The 20,886-nt window shown below is 41.1% G+C and overlaps 1 long non-coding RNA gene across 1 annotated transcript in view; it reads right to left on the bottom strand.

The window, feature by feature from the left end:
- Positions 1-553: 553 nt before the first annotated feature.
- Positions 554-20,886, bottom strand: part of LOC117348767 — a 39,267-nt gene continuing 18,934 nt past the window's right edge. The window contains exon 3 of the long non-coding RNA XR_004537048.1: positions 554-660. This is a non-coding gene — a long non-coding RNA (uncharacterized LOC117348767). The remainder of the gene's footprint in view (positions 661-20,886) is intronic.

Consider the following 20,886-nt stretch of genomic DNA (forward strand, 5'->3'; position numbering starts at 1 on the left):
ACGTGGAATAGAGCAGAGAAGTCAAACTGTGGCCCGCAGGCCAAATTTGGCCCACAGGGTACTAAAATTTGGCCCGCCAAACAATTCCAGCCGTCGCCGAGATTTGGCCCACCATTCCTTCCCTCCCTCCATCAGGTACAGCACGGCTCCGCCAATGTTTAAAAGGAGCTACTTCAAAATTGGAGCCCTGCACGGGTCCCATACGTCAGAGGAGGGGGTGGGACCAAGGCAGAGGGAACGTGCTATGGCAGCGGCAGGGCTCTGATTTTGACGCGGCTCCTTTTAACATTGGCGGAGCTGCGCTGCACCTGAGGGAATGAAGGAACGGTGGTTGTGCGCTGTTGGGCCCCTCTATGGCCTCAGGCCCTCTCCTGCCTCAGCATCTACATGTTGCGGATTATCCCTCCTGTCTCAGAGCACTGGGGGGAGGTGCCTGTCTTCAGCTGCTGGGATGGAGGGAGGGAAGAAGAAAGAAGGGGTCCTGGCAAGCGAGTTATCAGAAGACAACCAGAGCCTGGGACCCCAACATGATCTGAATAATGACCAGACAACAAAAGGTAGAAAAAATAATTTTATTTTCTGTTTTGAGACTACAATATGGCAGATTTGGCATGTGTATCTTGCCAGAGCTGGTGTTAGACAGCAGGCGTGAACTAGGACCTAAAAGAGAGAGAAAAAGTCTTATTTGCTTTGTTTACATCACAGAGCCGGCATGGGATTGGAGAGGTTGTAACCCTATACTTCTACTAAGACAGGGGTGTCCAATGTCGGTCCTCGAGGGCCGCAGTCCAGTCGGGTTTTCAGGATTTCCCCAATGAATATGCATTGAAAGCAGTGCATGCAAATAGATCTCATGCATATTCATTGAGGAAATCCTGAAAACCCGACTGGACTGCGGCCCTCGAGGACCGACATTGGACACCCCTGCACTAAGACAAAGGGGTCCTTTTATTAAGGTGTGCATTTAATGCACGCTAAATCAGTTAACGTACCTTAATAAAAGGACCCCTAAGTATCTTAATAAAAAAATTTGGCCCTTGACTTAGCCTATGTTTTAGATTGCGGCCCCTTATGTGATTGAGTTTGACACCCCTGCTCTAAGGCCTCTTGGAATAGGATGTTTAAGATCAAAAATCCAAAATATATTATAACTATTACAATGCCAATCAATGTTCAACATTTGCTCAACCTGAGAAAAAAAAAAAAACACCCCAAAATTGGCATACCAAAGGACATGTCCAAAACCTATGAGATAAATTAGCTTTAGTAGGACCACATTTCAAACATAATCCTAACGAAGCAAAAGTCGCCCTTTAAGCACGCCAGGGAGCAATATATATTTTACAAATAAATTTATAACCCATTTCAAAATAGATGATATCAGAAAGAAGACCATATAAAATCTTTAAAAATCTTTGAATATGGAACCCCTGAAGCTGAATCCCCAATTCTTCATTCCAAGCTTGAGCTATTTTATTAAGTGCGTTATAAATGGAAGACTAAAATCCATCTTTGCATCTGTGAATAAATCTATGGTGGTTTGGACAGTACCTGTTTTTTAAAAAGTAAAACAATGAATGATGCAATATGAATTGCATTATATCATTTGTAGAAGGCATGGATGATGCAACCATAAATCAGCTGAACAAATTGTCTTATATGATCTCCAGAGACCATATTGTGTCATGCTCTTTTAATTGTCAATGTTTGATTTTGCAAACGAGACATTTCTGTTTAGCTAAAGAGATGCTGCATACTTAATAATAATAATAATTTTTATTTTTGTATACTGCCATACCACATAGTTCTAGGCGGTTCACATACAGTAAAGAAATTATATAATCAGCAAGTAAAATACATTTGACTAAAAATCAGTAAATAGAATACAAAATTGACTACAAAGGCGTTAAAATCAAATGAAGAGCTCCTTTTTCTAAGCTGCGTTAGGGCATTAACGCACAGAATGGCGCACGCTACAATGCCACACGCGCTAGACGCATTGAGCTGGCGTTAGTTCTAGCTGCGTGGCGCAGGGTTAGTGTGCGCTAATCTACTCCGTGCGCTAAAAACGCTAGTGCACCTTAGTAAAAGGAGCCCTACATAAGAACATAAGAACATAAGCAGTGCCTCCGCCGGGTCAGACCATAGGTCCATCCTGCCCGGCAGTCCGCTCCCGCGGCGGCCCAAACAGGTCACGACCTGTCTGAATCACCAGAAGGGGCTCCCTTGCCACCTTGGTTTCTCATTGAAGTCCTATCTTCCCATCGAAGTCCTAACCCTCTGGTCTTGCGCATGCACGACCTGGTTGGGTTTCTATACTTATTAGCTTTCTATACTTGTGTTACATCCCAGCTCCTCCCTCAGTATCCCACGATCCCTTTATATATATCCCTACAATAAACCAACTATAAAAACAATGTACTATTTACCAGTCAGGATTCTAAAACATCAATTTACAAATTTATCAAACAAATCAGTTTTTAGCAGCTTCTTAAAGGACATATATGAATGAACCTGAGTAATGATGGTGCATAACCATAAGTTCATTTTACCTGCCTGAAAACTGAGTAATTTATCAAAAAATCTCTTGTTTGAATAATGCAGACAAGTTCTGCTGTTTGTGATGAAGTGACTTTTGCATCATGAAAGCAGGGTGTAGCCGCTGTGGTTAGCAAAGCCCAGGGAATCTCAAAATCCCTCCTTGAGGGCCGCAATCCAGTCGGGTTTTCAGGATTTCCCCAATGAATATGCATTGAAAGCAGTGCATGCAAATAGATCTCATGCATATTCATTGGAGAAATCCTGAAAACCCAACTGGAATATGGCTCTCGAGGACCGGAGTTCCCTACCCCTGATGTATACCCTAGAGCAGGAGTAGGGAACTCCGGTTCTCGAGAGCCATATTCCAGTCGGGTTTTCAGGATTTCCCCAATGAATATGCATTGAAAGCAGTGCATGCAAATAGATCTCCTGCATATTCATTGGGGAAATCCTGAAAACCCGACTGGATTGCGGCCCTCGAGGACCGACATTGGACACCCCTGGTTTTAACCCTTTCTTGTGAAGAGACTAGGTCAGACATGGGCAACTCCAGTCCTCGAGGGCCGGAATCCAATCGGGTTTTAAGGGTTTCCCCAATAAATATGCATTAAAAGTAGTGCATGCAAATAGATCTCATGCATATTCATTGGGGAAATCCTGAAAACCCGACTGGATTGCGGCCCTCAAGGAGGGACTTTGAGACCCCTGACAAAGCCTATGTTACTTTTAATTTTGCTACAACACTTGTGCAACAAATTAGAGAATGACTCGGTGACAAAATTCATCACCGTCCCCGTGGATAACCGCGGGAAACTATCTTCATGTCATTCTTTAAGGAAAGAGGGAAGAAATAGAGTATGAATGGCCACAAGAACTGACCCGCAAGCTTTGCTTTGAATAATGCTGGTGTAGAAGGATGGAGGATGAAATAGACACTAGAAAGTGACATGGGATTATTTCCCGCGGTTATCCGCGGGGACAGGGACGGTGATGAATTTTGTCACCATGTCATTCTCTAAAACAAATCTCCAACAGTAATTTATAGTGCCAATGATCTGAATAATAATAATAATAACAGTTTATATACCGCAGTACCGTGAAGTTCTATGCGGTTTACCAAAGATTCAAAGAAGGATACAAATTGATTGAACTTAAAAGAGGTGAAAGATGGTGGTTAATAGGTCAGGAGAACCGTTATTGAGGAGGAGGAGATGTACGAGTCAGTTGTCTAGATACTTCAGGAACAGATGTGTTTTTAGGCGCTTCCTGAATTCTTCATAAGTAGTGGACGAAAGCAATTGTTCTAGATCTTTACCCCATAATGCTGCCTGATGTGAGAGAAGGAGATCATGGTGTTTTTTCAGTTTATATCATCTAACTGGGGGACACACGAAGTTCGAATGTGAGCTTCTCTTGTGTCTGTTGGCTGAGAAGGAGAAAAGGTCAGTTATGTATTTAGGGGCTAATCCGTATAGTACTTTAAAGCAGAGGCAGGCATGCTTCCATCGGTAGCCAGTGCAACTGTTGGTAGAAAAGTGTCACGTGATCAAATTTCTTTAGCCCAAAGATTAGTCTGACCACTGCATTTTGCATCAGTTGTAAACGTCGCATATTCTTTTGGGAAATTGCTAAATAGGCGATGTTACAGTAATCAAGTTGACTTAGTACGAGGGATTATACCAGGATTCTGAATGCTGACGTATCAAAATATGATTTAATGGGTCTAAGTTTCCAGAGAGTGAAAAAACCCTTTCTGATTAAGGAGTCCACCTGGTCTTTCACGGCACTGAAGAGATCCAGCAAATCATATCAGCGGTTGTTACGTCTGCATGGTGCTTTCAGTTGGAAATGATTGTCAAAGAAGGAAGAGTGGACTGTGTGGTATCCAATAAAGTAAAGAAAATAAGGTTGGAAGGTTGAAATATTCCAGTAGGGGTCTTTATTGTCAAACTCGGTGATGCCCTCTGCAACGGTGAGTCATTGCACTGATTTATTGAGAGCCAGTCTATGGGCTCCTTTTACAAAGGTACGCTAGCGTTTTTAGCGCACGCACAGGATTAGCGTGCACGAGCAGAACAATTACCGCCTGCTTAAAAGGAGGCGGTAGCAGCTAGCGCGTGCGGTATTTTAGCGTGCCTTTGTAAAAGGAGTCCTAAATCTTCTTTATAAGAGAGGTAATGTTTTTTTTTCAAAATGTACTTTTAACATACAACTGTTTTGGTTCGTAAACAATAAATTTCAAGACTCCTGAGGAAGGTACCTTGAGTACTGAAACGCATGCAGTGTTGAGTCACTGAATGTTTTTATGTTACTGACCATAAAGACCCCGACTGGAACATCTTGACCTTCCCACTTTGGGCTAGATTCACTAAGCCAGTGGTTCCCAACCCTGTCCTGGAGGAACACCAGGCCAATTGGGTTTTCAGGCTAGCCCTAATGAATATGCATGAAGCAAATTTGCATGCCTATCACTTCCATCATATGCAAATCTCTCTCATGCATATTCATTAGGGCTAGCCTGAAAACCCGATTGGCCTGGTGTTCCTCCAGGACAGGGTTGGGAATCACTGCACTAAGCAAACCGATTGGCTTGTGACCCCTATGCGACCTGATTCACTAACCTTCCTCCCGATCCGCACATGCAAATGAGGGAAATGGCATGCAAATTTTGGAAGGCAGCAATCAGAAAAGAAGTGACTGCTGAAGACCAGTTGCTTCTATCTTTGCCAACTCTCCTGCCCTTTAAAACCACGGGCTTGCAATGATTTTAGCAGAATATATAAAAAAGGGAATTTTTCCTATTTTGTATTTTCTGCAAAACACATTGCGAGCCCGTAGTTTTAACCCGACAGTGCCCCCTCCCCCCAAATGCTTCTCCCACACTGAAATGACCTCCCCCTGCATCGATGCCCACCGCCGTCAACCCACCCCCTTGCCTGCGCGTGAATGAATATGGCAGGAGGGATGCCAACTCCCTCTTGTCATCGCAAACTCGGCCAGGACCGGCCAAGCCCAGGTTTTCAAGATATCCACAATAAATATGCATGAGATAGATTTGCATCTCAAGGAGGCAGTGCATGCAAATCCATCTCATGCATATTCATTGTGGATATCCTGAAAACCTGACCTGGCTCCGGCTCTCGAGGACCGGAATTGCCTACCCCTGCTCTACGCCAAGCAATCGCAAACTTCCCCAATTCTGTTCCAGATTATACCCTCCTCCTCATCTGAAGATATGCTTTTCTCCTGGACTTGACAGCCTTTCTTCTTTTCGATCTCTTCCAATATTCCAGAGCAACATTCTCTCTCTTAACCAGTAATTCCTTTCCATTACCTTCACCCTTTCTTTTCTCCCTTTATTTCTCTCCCAGTAGCTCTCTGTCTTTTTTTTTTTTTTTTTTTTTTACCTTAGATATAGGTATTACTTTGGAGAATTAGGTAAAATTGTCATGCCAATAAAGTTCTCTGAATCTGTCTTTTCCTTTTGTCAGTGTCAGTCTGCTGCATTTGCCTTTCCAATGGATAGCCGCTAGGCTACAGCAAATCCTCTCTTCCCTGAAGTCTATTGGACAGGCACCATCCAGAAGGCTGCAGGGAAGGTGGGAGCAGTAAATAAAATACAGAAGCACTTTCTGTGTTTTCCTGTCGCTCTGCAGCATGGAGTTTGCTGCTCCGGATCTACAAGACTACAAAAACTCCCCTACCAGCAGATCTGCAGACTTACAGGGAAAAATATTGGGGGTGCTCAGGCTCCCACAGCACCCACAGAGCTGGCGCCTATGACTGTACAGTATGTAAGTCAATGCAACATAACTGGAACGCTGTCTCTCATAGAAATGCGGTGGGCCATGTATTAGAAGCCCATGTATTGGACCATTTTTTGAGGGAATTTTTTTGTTTGGACCCCCAATCCGATCTGTCTCATTTTTATGCTCTTTTCATGCTGCGTTTCCTCCCATTCCACCAACTTTCTGATCTATTTTGCCCCCCAAGAGACAGACAGACAGGTGTGCAGACAGACATTTTTTTGACCCCTTTTGTATAATTCTTTTCAACTTCTGTTGGGTTGGAAAGAAGAACTACAAAACAGTCAGATTTTCTAATGATAATGTGCCTGCAAAAGTTCTATAATGTGCCTCACATTAAATTATTATTTCTATGTGTCTTTTCACTATTAATTCACATAACAATTATCCAATTAAGTCTTTGTGTATAAATCTATTAAGAAGAGCTTATTTGAAAAGCTATATTAAAAAATGGCAAAAGGTGCCAGTACTACTTGTTGCAGTCTGAACACTGCATGTAAAGCACTGCTAATACCCCAATATAATCTGTGTTTTGCCAAGATGCTGCTTCACATAGGGCCTATTTTACAAAGCCATAGTAGCAAGCCCCATGTAGCAAATGCGACACAGCCCACTCAGTTCCTACGGGTTGTGTCACATTTCCTGTGCTGAGCCTCGCAACTGTGGCTTTGTTAAAGGGGTCCATAATTCTCATGTCTACCAAATATTCATTCATTTACATTGTTCAGTTTCTAAGCGAGCCTAGTAAGACCACCATTCTTAATATGGAACATTGTCTAAACCCAATAACACATGGACAGCAATGAACACAAATGTTCATAGCCTAAGTAAAAAGGTTCAGTGTTTGAGACGGGCTGTATATTTTTGCTTTTACAGAGACATGGATCAATGATTCCCATGAATGGGATGCAACTGTATCGGGCTATAATGTCTTTGGGAAGGACAGGGAGGGCCGAAAAGGTAGAACAGTGGCACTGTCTAGATGTGAAAATTAATATAAGAGCAGCAGAAATGCGGTGTTTTCTACAGATCTCCGGTACAAATGGAGAAGCTGGACAAGGATCTGATTGAAGATATCCATACGTTTGGAATGAAAGGGGAGGTGCTGTGGCTTGGAGATTTCAACTTGCCTCATGTGGATTGGAACGCCGCATCGGTAGAATCGGAGAGGGAAGGGGCAAGTCTGGATCTAGTACTCACAAATAGAGAAAGTACAACTGCAGCAATCAGAGGATGTGTTTTCAACGTTGAAGTGGGTGACCATCTAGGCAATAGTGATCATCACACGATGTGGTTTGATGTAAGAGCATCTAGCCCAAAGTATTGGATTTCAGGCATGCAGATGTGGGGAAAAAGGGGAATACCGAAAGAAGGAGCTGATGGCATGGGTAGGCATAGAAGAAATGGAAGAACAGCGGTCCAAGCTGAAAACTGCTATAAAAATGGCAACAGATCTTTATGCAAGGAAAGTAAACCAAAACAAGAGGAACAGGAAGCCTATATGGTTCTCCAAACAAGCGGCCAGAAAAAAAAAGAGCAAAATAAACTGCATTCAAGAAATATGGAGAAATGCAACAAGATGATCACGGAAAAGATTTGCAGATTAAACTCAAAGAAGTGAAGAGGGAAATATGGCTAGCAAAAGGACAGGTGGAAGAAAAAAAAATTGGCTCTAGATATATTGGAGAAAGGAGAAAAGCTAGGATTTGCATTTTTGCTGTGGTAGCATCACCAATAAATCATACAGTTCAGTGGTTGGGTCAGCGTGATCTTAATATCATCATTTCATTTTTTTATTCAATTACAAGGATGAGCTTATGCTGATCCATCTACAGAACTGTGATTAATTAGGCAGGATGCTTATTTGTTGCCTCTTCAATGACAAGGGTCAGATATAGAACCACTCTGATAGTGAGATGCTGAAGAAGTATGATCACGTGACCCCTTTCTATCGTGAGTTGCACTGGCTCCCTGTGGAGGCATGTGTTATTTTTAAATCGGGTTGCACACGTTACAAAGTCATCTTTGGTCAAGCCCCACTCGACCTAATTGACATATTTTTCATTGCATCCCACAAGAATACAGTACTCCCCCGAAATTCATGGGGGTTCAGTTCCAAGTACACCCCACAAATTAAAAAAAAACAAAAAACGCAAATGTGGCTTTTCGCCTGTTAAAAGGCAGGGGAGGCAGGAGAGGGCAGCTGGAGAGGCAGGAAAGGGCAGCTGGAGCGCCGGTGGATGAAGAAAATCACTCACGGTCTGCTTGAACCGCCTCTTCCTGTAGTAAAGTCGGGCTACACCAATCAGAAGCTGCTTTGACATGCAGCTTGTGTAGGTTCTCCTTCCTAAATGCTAAAGATATGTGTGTAACATAGTAGAAACAGAGAACCACGATGGCAGATAAAGGCCAAATGGCCCATCCACTCTGCCCGTCCTCAGCACTCACAATCTCCTCTTTGCCCTGAGAAATTTCAATGCCTGTCCCATGCTTTCTTCAATAACCGTTAATATTCTACAAACACGGGAGAAACAAAAACAAAAAAAACAAGCAAGAAGTTCTGGATAGAGCAAGTTTATTCCAGGATAAAAAAAAGCAAAAGAAGATGCCAAAATGACAAATTATGAAACTAATAGGCTCACACAGCACAAATATGGTACTGCTACTGCTATTCATTATTTCTATAGCGCTACCAGATGTATGCAGCGCTGTACAGAGTCACAAAGACGACAGTCTTTGCTCGAAAGAGCTTACAATCGAATTAGATCCATGTCCATTAGCTTTGAGCAGGATGGGGAAAAGAAATGTACAAGCTTAGTAGAGCTGCTTGCTAATTCTGCACTTGAAAACCATCAGCTTCTCCTTTATGCACTAATTAAACCATGGTTGAAAAACATCTGGTGTAAACACTTTAGAACCCCAAAACAGGCCAGTATCAGATGTACCTTACCTATCAAAAGTGAGAGTGAAGTAATACGGGTACAAATTTCAAGAATTTTTTTAAATCAAATTTTTATTGGAGATCAAACAAAGCTCCCAATATAGCATGCAGAGTTTAAAGACAATAATAGCAGCAAATGTAACATTATAATAAACATAAGAACATAAGATTTGCAGCTGCTGGGTCAGACCAGTGGTCCATCGTGCCCAGCAGTCTGCTCACGCAGCGGCACCTTAGGTCAAAGACCAGTGCCCTACTTGAGTCTAGCCTTACTTGCGTATGTTCTGTTCCAACAGGAACTTATCCAACCTTTTCTTAAATCCCTGAAGGGTGTTTTCCCCTATAACAGCCTCCGGAAAAGCGTTCCAGATTTCTACCACTCTCTGTGTGAAGAACTTCCTTATGTTTGTATGGAATCTATTGCATTTTAACTTTAGCGAGTACTCTCTTGTTCTCATCACCTCGGAGAGGGTGAACAATCTCTCTTTCTCTACTAAGTCAATTCCCTTCAATATCTTGAATGTTTCGATCATGTCACCTCTCAGTCTCCTCTTTTCAAGGGAGAAGAGGCCCAGTTTCTCTAGCCTCTCATTGTACAGCAACTCCCCCAGTCCCTTAACCATTTTTGTCGCTCTTCTCTGGACCTTTTCGAGTAGTACTATGTCCTTTCTCATGCATGGCGACCAGTGTTGGACGCAGTATTTCAGGTGGGGGCGCACCATGGCCCAGTATAACGGCATGATAACATTTTCAGATCTGTTCGTTATCCCCTTCTTAATCATTCCTAGCATTCTGTTTGTCCTTTTCAATGCCACCGTTCATTGCGCGGACGGTTTCATTGACTTGTCTACAAGTATTCCCAAGTCTCTTTCCTGGGGGCTCTTTCCGAGTATAGCACCGGACATCCTATATTTGTGCATATGATTTTTGTTACCAACATGCATCACCTTGCACTTATCCATGTTGAATCTCATTTGCCATTTTGCGGCCCATTCCTTGAGTGTGTGTATATTTCATTGTAGGTCTTCGCAATCCTTCTGTGTCCTCACTACTCTGAATAACTTTGTATCATCTGCAAATTTAATCACCTCACTCGTCATGCCAATTTCTAGGTCGTTTATAAATATGTTGAAGAGCACAGGCCCGAACATCGAACCCTGCGGCACTCCACTCGTGAAGCTTTTCCAGTCCGAGTATTGTCCATTCACCCCCACTCTCTGTTTCCTATCCGCCAACCAGTTTTTCATCCACAAGAGAATATCGCCCTCGATTCCATCTTTTTTTTTTTCCTGTAGAACAGGGATCTCAAAGTCCCTCCTTGAGGGCCGCAATCCAGTAGGGTTTTCAGGATTTCCCCAATGAATATTCATTGAAAGCAGTGCATGCACATAGATCTCATGCATATTCATTGGGGAAATCCTGAAAACCCGACTGGATTGCGGCCCTCAAGGCGGGACTTTGAGACCCCTGCTGTAGAACATACAATTCAACCCTCCTTACTCCTCAAATACCTTTCTCTCCCTAAATTGCCTGCCTCTTATCAAGCAATATAACAACTCAAACCATCCAATAATGCTGTGGAAGCAGGGATACAGTATCACTGCTGAAATAGGACCCTAATCTCACTCTTGAAACATGTCTCTGATTAAATGACTGGATGTCTCGTACTCTACAACAAAGGGACCCTACACAGTCTATGTTTCGGCTGATTGGTAGCCTTACTCAGGGGTTCGATACATCAAACTCATAGCATCTTTTTGGCTGTTTGGGCTTTCTTCTCTTTGACTGGTGATATGTGGAAATAAAAGTCTAGTCTAGTCTAATCTTCAGTTTATATACCGGATCATCTCGCGGTAGAGCTCGACTCGGTTCACAAATAGTTAAAATCAGGTAACATATAATGTGAACATGAGAGCAAAAACGTAAAGGGAAAAAAATAATACCTCTTTTATAAGAATAACATAAGGATTAGATTTTGAAGGAGGAAGAAGGGGCTAATCATTACGTTAGTCCAATAAAAAAGGTATTATTGTTTTCCTTTATGTTTTTGTTTTATTTCACACTCGATACTTTTATAATGCAAAGTGAAAGTACAAATAAACAAATAATACTATATCAAATTAAACTAATTTCAAGGTGTGCTCAGTGCTCCATCAAACAAGTCATATGGGATTGATGTATCAAAATTAGTGGTACCCAATTCCAGCAAGAATACTATTCAAATTCTTCTGTCTACTATTTAAAACTTTAAATGGAGATAGCCCAACCTAAATGGAGATAGCCTCATCCAAACCACCTCAACCAGACATAGGAAAACTCACATCCCATGCACATACCTGCCAACGAAGTTAAATAGAAAAAAAATATATGATGGCCTCCTAGTCACTCAAGCAGCAAAAATAGACAACCAAATTGCCAACCTTCTGATAACGACCCCAGATTACAAAACTTTCAGAAAAGAAATAAAGACTATACTTTTCAAAAAAAATCCCTGAAAAAGTCCTAACCTCTCAAGCTTCCTTCTTTCATCCCTCTAATCCCCCCGAATTCCCAAATCAACCTGCTCTACTCTTTTTTTTTCCTCAAAAAGGACCAGAAATCTTTATTGTAAAACACCCTCTTTAACTCTTTTGTAATCCACCTTGAACCGCAAGGTAATTGCGGAATAGAAATCCCTAATGTAAGGTAAATTAAAGATTGTTTGTATTCTGAAGCTGTGCTGTTTTCAGGAGTCTCACCACAGGCCCTGAACTCCAGTTCCCTGCATGCATTATCATATGAGTCCATTGACAAGTTATTAGACTAGTAGACTTGAGAAAGGCACTTCTTACTTCCGGGAGTTGGTAGAGACCATGAAGGACCACCCTGTTAGGAGTGGTTGAATCCTTCTTCTAAGCAATCTTAACTGATCACTGTTAAAATAAGATTCTGAGTTTCTCTTTGTTATGCGTCAGTAATAAGATACAAGGATTTTGTTGTTATGTGACTAGCAGTTTCCAATTGCAAGAGTATCTCTCTTCATCATAACGATTCTATCAATGAATTTATTGGCTAGGAAGACTTTGATATAACCATTATGGATAAGTAGATCCTAGTTACATCTCTCTCTCTGGGGACATTATGATACAGTAGGTGGACTGCCATTCTGGATTCTGAATAGCAATATTCCAATGGCAGTCATGAATCAGAGAATATCGCACTGAGTCATTAGACCTGCCAAATGAAATGCCTTCCTAAGCCACTTCATTACATCCATACAATGGCATTTTAGATTTCTGGTTGTTGCTGTGCAACACTGTTGCTTTATGTCATTAGTGATGGAACAATGAGTATAGAGATAAAAAAAAAAAAAGAAAACAAAAAGATTGTGGGCCACAGTGCGAATTAGGTAGCCTAATAGTTTAATGAAGCAAGCTAATAGAAAATGAATCATATTCATGGATTCCAATTTACCTTGTAATATTTATACTCTCTGTATCCTATCTAATATAACTTATGTTATAAGTTATTTTAGATAACATGGTATCTAATATAATTTATAACATAAGGGCAAAAAATGAGTGCTCTTAGAGAATCCTGTTTTCCTTACTGGGCTACTAATAATATCATTGAATATTGCCCACTGCTTCTGTCATCAGTACTATTTACAAGAATTCTCTAGGGGTTGCTAAGCAACTGTCTTTTTTTTATTTATTTTTTTTTTTTTTACTGTTATCCCTCCAACGAGTATTATAGGGCTTAACTATGTTTGATTATTGGCTTGAAAAAGTCTTACGGCTCTTCAAATTATCAAAGACATCAAGAGCTTCAAGATAGCCATTTGGTGCCTCGTTCCTATATTTCAGTTTAGGCTGGAAAGAAATTTCCCATGCGTCATCTTGCAAGTGTTAATTATCGCACAACACTATAGTGCTATGTGCTTTCTGTAAACCCTTGGGTAATCTAGAACTGTGTTATATCAGATTTTCTCCTACGTTCTCTCATGCAGCTAAACAATAACAATTATTTGGCCTTTTAAGAGTTTCATATACCTTTCACATCATCTTATTTGCTTCCTACTGCTTTTCAGAAGGTCATCTCGGTTGGATGGAAATAAATAAAAATGCTCCCCACAAATCCAAGATTTGATGCCTTTCACTGAAAACTAAAGCCATCACCTGTATTGGGAAGACTGAGAATTTCACTATTCCTTACATCAGTGCTTCACAATTCAACTCTCTCCTGGAGGCATACTGAGCTTGTCCAGTTTCTAGAATTACCATAAGGAATATGCATGAGAGAGATTTGTATACAATATGCAAATTTATTTCATCCTTATTCCTAGCAGGAATCCTGAAAACCTAACTGGCTAGATGTACCTCTACGAGAGCTTTGAGGAGCTTTGCTCTATATTAAAAGGCTATAGCCTGCTATTTTTTTTTAAGATAATCAGTCCAAGCTTCAAAATAAAAGGGGAAATATATTTTTTTCTACAGATTCTAAAAAGGTTTTTTCCCAAATGTTCCACTAGATCGTTCTTAATATAACAAAATGTACTGCAGGAATGGACTGTTGTTTGCAATGACATAGTAAATGTCAACGATAAATCCGATGCCCTTACATATCTTTGGAAACAGTGTATTCTCTATGGAAAGAGGGTTGATTATTTTGGAAAAAGAGCAGACTCTTTCCAGATAGAGTAGGGGTGGGCAATCTTGGTCTTCAAGAGCCACAATTCAGTTGGGTTTTCAGGATTTCCCCAATGAATATGCATGGGATCTATTTGCATGCACAGTCTCCATTGTAAGCAAATAGATCTCATGCATATTCATTGGAGAAATCCTGAAAACCTGAGTGGATTGTGGTCCTCGAGGGTTAATGTTGCAAACCCCTGCGATAGAGGACTGACCTTTTCAATGAGTCTCTAGAGTTGGGAGTGGTACCGGAGAACTGGAGAAGAGTAGATGTGGTTCCTCTCTACAAAAGTGGAAGTAAGGAAGAAGTAGGGAATTACAGGCGGGTTAGTCTGACTTCTGTGGTAAGCAAATTAATGGAAACACTTTTAAAACAGAGAATGATTAAGTTTCTGGAATCCTGTGGATTACAGGATTGGAGGCAACATGGATTCACTAAAGGTAGGTCATGTCAGACAAATCTGATCAATTTTATGACTAGGTGACCAGAGAATTGGATAAAGGTTGTATGCTAAATGTGGTGTATTTAGATTTTAGCAAAGCGTTTGACAATGTTCCACATAGATGTCTAATAAATAAACTGAGTGCACTCAGGATGGGTCCCAAAGTGACGAGCTGGGTCAGGAGTGGAAGGTGACAGAGAGTAGTGATCAATGGAGGTCGCTTTGAGGAAAGGGATGTTACTAGTGGTGAGCCTCAAGGTCCTGTTCTTTTTAACATTTTTATAAACGATATTGCTGAAGGGTTGTCGGGGAAAATTTGCCTCTGTGCAGATGATACCAAAATCTTCAATAGAGTAGACACTCCGGATGGTGTGAATAACATGATGAAAGACCTGGCGAAGCTTGAAGAATGGTCTGAAATTTGGCAGCTAAAATTTAATGCTAAGAAATGCAAGGTCATGCATTTGGACTGCAAAAACCCAAGGGAACGGTACAGTTTATGGAACATAAGAATTTGCCGCTGCTGGGTCATGCCAGTGGTCCATCGTGCCCAGCAGTCCGCTGAGACCAGCCCTACCTGCATACGTTCTGGTTCAACAGGAACTTGTCTAACTTTGTCTTAAATCCCTGGAGGGTGTTTTCCCCTACAACAGCCTTTGGAAGAGCGTTCCAGTTTTCCACCACTTTATGGGTGAAGAAGAACTTCTTTACGTTTGTACGGAACCTATATTCTTTTAACTTTAGAGAGTGCCCTCTCATTCTCCCTACCTTGAAGAGGGTGATCAACCTCTCTTTATCTACTAAGTCAATCAGTATCTTGAATGTTTCTATCATGTCCCCTCTCAGTCTCCTCTTTTCAAGAGAGAAGAGGCCCAGTTTCTCTAATCTCTCACTGTACGGCAACTCTCCTCCAGCCCCTTTACCATGTTAGTCGTTCTTCTCTGGACCCTTCCGAGTAGTACCGTAGGGGGTGAAGAACTTATGTGCACAACAGAAGAGCGGGACTTGGGTGTGATTGTATGTGATTATCTTAAGGTGGCCAAATAGGTTGAAAAGGTGACGGCGGAAGCTAGAAGGATGCTAGGTTGCATAGGGAGAGGTATGGCTAGTAGGAAAAAGGAGGTATTGATACCCCTGTATAAGACTTTAGTGAGACCTCATTTAGAATATTGTGTACAATTCTGGAGACCGCACCTTCAAAAAGATATAAAAAGGATGGAGTCGGTCCAGAGAAAGGCTACTAAAATGGTGTGTGGTCTTCATCATAAAGCTTATGGGGACAGACTTAAAGATCTCAATCTGTATACTTTGGAGGAAATGTAGGAGAGGGGGTATATGATAGAGATGTTTAAATGCCTACATAATGTAAATGCTCATGAGTCGAGTCTCTTTCATTTGAAAGGAAACTCTGCAATGAGAGGACATAGGATGAAGTTAGGAGGTGATAGGTTCCAGAGTAATCTAAGGAAATAATTTTTTTCAGAAAGGGTGGTAGATGCATGGAACAGTCTCCCGGAAGAGGTGATGGAGATAGAGACTGGTTCCTGCAATTTTCTTTTTAGGCAAATAGTAAATTCTATTAAGTGGAGGAAAATGTTCTGGGGAGAACTTTAATATATCAGTTAAATACCTTTTCCACATTTCAGTAGGTGTAACCCCCAAGGCCTTCGGAAAGTTCAACAGATGTACATTTAATCTTCGATTATAATTTTCCATTTGTTCAATTTTTTTGCTCAAAACTGTTGTTCCTTTATCAAATTATAGGTTACAGCTTGAATATTTACCACATTGTCCTTAACTTCTTTTATTTCTGTCGAAAAAACCTTCTTTAACTTTCTCCAAGGATTTACCCAGAGCGTCTACAGTACTTACAAGTGTAGTTAATTCTTGTGAAGATCTGGCTACCTGGGTGTTTAACCGCTTGAGAGAATCCCAAATCTTTTTGAGGGTGACCGCCTCCGACTTTGTTGATTCAAAGCCAGCTCCAATGCTGGCTCGCACTGCTTCCTGCTGCCCTTCAATCCTTGCGGCTCCAAGCCCCTGAAATGGGGTCTCCCCAGCGCTGGCATCTGCAAAGGGAGCCTCCAATAGGACCGTGAGTTCCGGAGCAGGGTGTGGGGGCGGAACAGGCTCTGGAAGGGAGAAAGACACCTCATGCTCAAAGTCTCCAGTCGCTCTTCCGGATGAAGATAGCCCGAGCCTTCCTGCCAGAGTTTTGGGGCCAAAAGAGGCAGCGGCAAAGCCCAGAATGGATCTTTGGATGGGAGTAGAAGTCTGGGCTGCAGCGGGCTCAGAACGGACACTGCCCTTCCAATTTGAATGAGGCATTATGGATATAGAAGAAGAGAAAAATCTCCTGGACCGCTGGTAAAACCGTCGACTTCATGCTACTGCCATCTTAACTCCTCCCCCCCACCATTATCTATTTTCTTTATCAAGTGTAAACTTGTAATATTTGAAAATTGCATTAAAAAAAAAATAATAATAACTTAAACCTTGCAATGCTGAAATAGACCAAAGGTTTATCAGATTCAGTATCTTGTTTCCAACATGGCCAACCCAGGTCCCAAGTACCTGGAAGAAACCCAAAGAGTAGCAACATTCCAAAGCTGAGACTGTGATGTCATAATGCCTCATTCCACCAATGCCTAAGAGCCAACCTCATCAGTGATGTCACAATGGCTTGATTGTCCTGTACTTGGCTCACATAAGAGCTGCCATCCTGGGACAGACCAAAGGTTCATCAATCCCAGTATCCTGTTTCCAACAGTGGCCAGTCCAGATCACAATTACCTGGCCATATACAAAAACATGCTAAATGAAGGGAAGTTTCAGTCTGAGGAATTTACCCAGCTCTTTATCTTCAGTAAATACAAAACCAAAGCAAGATGGCATTCCAACTGCTGAAGAGTTAGCAAAATTTTTTAATAACAAAATTGCTCTTATTAGAGATACCTTCCCAGCCATCAATCCCGATGATTTTTCCCTAGGCTCTAATAGGCCTACAATAACCCATGTGGACCGTTTTTGGAATGTATTTGACCTTGTATCTGAACTTCAAGTTCTAAAACTATGTGTCACAACTGAAGAGGTGTAGCTGTACTTTGGATCATTTCCCCTCCTACCTTTATGGCAACTTACCTTCACAGGCTATTACTTGGTTGACTTCTCTATTAAATCTTCTTCTTAGTAATGGTCATTTTTCACATAATTCTAACACCCCTGTTGAAAGGTGCCGATTTAGATCCTTCGGTTTCCTCTCATTATCGACCTATTGTGACCTCTAATGACTAAAATGTTGGAATCAATTATTTCTTGCCAACTCTCTAACTATTTAGAGAAATTTTCTATCTTGTTACCATTTCGACATGGATTCAGGCCAAATTTTAGCACAGAAACTCTTTTAATATCACTAATTGCAAAGATTCAAAATCTACAATTGCAGAATAAATATGCAGTACTGTTACAGTTTGACCTGTCGGCGGCATTCAGTGTGGTCCATCATGATATCTTGATTCGTATGCTGGCCGACATAGGTCTGAATCATGGTTTAACAAATTTCTTTCGCAACATTCTTATGAGGTATGTTTAAAGGGTGTGGTTTCATTTTCTTGGACACCCAAATTCGGGGTACCATAAGGTTCCCTTCTTTCACTCATTTTGTTTAACATTTATATGACCTTTTTAAAAGTCTTTTGTCTCTCATCTGTAGAGACTATATATACTTATGCGGATGATATCTTCATCCTATTGGAAGTTATCCATGATCTTTGTGACCTGGCTACAGGCATAGATAGTTGCATCTCCAATCTTCAGAGGTGGGCTAATTCCATCCAAATGAAATTAAATGCTTCAAAAACCAAATTACTTTGGATTGGGCCTAGATTAGAAATTCTTCCTGCTGCTGTTTTACTGAAGTCAGGTATCTCATTACAAGTAGATTTCTCCTCCAGAGTTTTGGGCATTATATTGGACTCCTCCCTTACTTTTAACGATCAGATAAATTCCTTGGCAAAGAAATGTTTTTTCAGTTTATGTATATTGAGGAAAGTTAGGTCATTATTCTATCAGGAACCCTATACATTATTGGTACAGTCCACTGTGCTTGCTCAGCTGGATTACTGTAATTCTGTATATTTGGGTATTAAACAGGGCAGCCTAGATCGACTGCAGCTAATACAGAATACTGTGGCCAAACTTATCTTTGGAAAGAGAAAGTACGATCATGTGTCCCCGTTGTTGAGAAAGCTTCATTGGCTCCCAGTTTGTTATAGGGGTCCTTTTATCAAGCCGGGTCCGCGTCGGACATTTCATCACGCGCTAACCCCCGCAGCCGGCTAAAAAACGGATGCCTGCTCAATGCAGGCATTAGCAGCTAGTGCAGCAGGCGGTTTAACGCATGGTATTACATGCGTTAAACCCCTACCGCAGCTTGATAAATGGACCCCTAAGTGTGCATGTGTCATTTTTAAATTCCTTTATGGAATATTTGATCCTTCACTATGCTGGAATGCTATTAGATCCTGTCATTCAAGGATTACAACAATTTATAAATGATCATTTCCATCTTCTAGAGGACTTAAATGTTCCGGGAAACTTAGCAAAACGTTGTCATTTAAATTGGTGGAAATTTTGAATAAACTGCCAGACTTTTAAGACAGTTAAGTCAGTTACAGCAATTTCGGAAAGATCTAAAAACTTGGTTGTTTACGCAATAGTTATTCAGACCAGTTCCTTCAACTATTTAAATATCTATCTAATCCTAACCAATAGTACTCTTTCCATTCAATTTACTAGATGTTATCTGGTAAAACCAGAGGACATAATTTGAGGTTGAGGGGTGGTAGATTCAGGGGCAATGTTAGGAAATTCTACTTTACGGAGAGGGTGGTGGATGCCTGGAATGCGCTCCCGAGAGAGGTGGTGGAGAGTAAAACTGTGACTGAGTTCAAAGAAGCGTGGGATGAACACAGAAGATTTAGAATCAGAAAATAATATTAAATATTGAACTAGGCCAGTTACTGGGCAGACTTGTACGGTCTGTGTCTGTGCATGGCCGTTTGGAGGAGGATGGGCAGGGGAGGGCTTCAATGGCTGGGAGGGTGTAGATGGGCTGGAGTAAGTCTTAACAGAGATTTCGGCAGTTGGAACCCAAGCACAGTACCGGGTAAAGCTTTGGATTCTCGCCCAGAAATAGCTAAGAAAAAAAAAAAAAAATTTAAATTGAATCAGGTTGGGCAGACTGGATGGACCATTCGGGTCTTTATCTGCCGTCATCTACTATGTTACTATGTTACTATGTTACTATGTTTTTTTTTTAAAATTAATTGTAAACCGAATCGAGTTCCTTCGGGAAAGGATTTGGTATATAAATTGAAGACTAGATTAGATTAGCTGTTCAGTTATGTGGGCAAATTCCATTGAAAACTGTCCTAATATTGTTTCCACTCTATCTGTAACTTCAGAAGCACCGAGGAAAGCTAAATATTTTCTTTTGCACAGCTTTCATCACACAAAGAACTTTGTATTTTTATACCTCCGTCCACTCTTGGCAACTCTGGTTTGCACTAGAGGAAACGTAGGTTGACCCAGGTCTCTGGGGAAAAAAATACCTGATGCCTCTGGTTTTCAAATTCATCTGAGGTATTCACATTTTTAACACGCATGCCAAAGTGGAGAAATTTGCATTCTTTCTTTTTGAGCATTATTGTCAATACAGATGAAAGGGCAGAAAACTAGCCTGCTTTATTAAATGTATATAGATGGTTGGCAGTGATCTCAAAAACAAGTTTGAGGATTCCAAACAGTGTTGAGCTATTGATTTCCTTTAACTGTAAATCCTTGTGATATTGCTGAGCTGACTGCAACTCTTGGAAATTATGTCTTACATGAGTCAATGAGAGCTGTACAGATTTTTCAGTCAATCTGTGCTATATCTATCCATATATTAACATGAATTCCAAGTTACAGATAGAAACTCAGGGCCTGATTCTGAAAATGGAGCCTGCCACGGTAGGTGCCTGCAAAACAGAAGCCTTTAATGTAGGCCCAATCACTTCAACGCTCTGTGAATCACTGAGGTAAAAAAAAAGGCAGCCTGGTTCCCTTTCTAGCACTGCTGAATATCAGCTATTGTTGAAATATGCTGATATATACCCCTGTCCTTGAAGAAAGTCTTTGAAACGCATCAGAAGGGGTGGGTTATTGTAATGACAGATCAACAATAGCAACAGAAAAGATAAGTAAATTGTAATTAAAAAAAACTAAAAAACAACAAGATGGGTTTCTACTTGATAGTAGGCTATTGATAATTTTGAAATATATAAATATAAAAGAAAAAATCAAAGGACCTGTGAGGATGTCTGCTTGTTTGTGTTAAGCTACTGCACGGCATTCTGGGGTCTGAAGAAAGTTAGATTTTACAGTTCCCAGATGATAACATTTAAACGGTAGCCACAGAGTATTTGACTTGTTTAATGTAG

This window comes from Geotrypetes seraphini, chromosome 15, assembly GCF_902459505.1.
Source record: "Geotrypetes seraphini chromosome 15, aGeoSer1.1, whole genome shotgun sequence".
Lineage (NCBI taxonomy): Eukaryota > Metazoa > Chordata > Amphibia > Gymnophiona > Dermophiidae > Geotrypetes > Geotrypetes seraphini.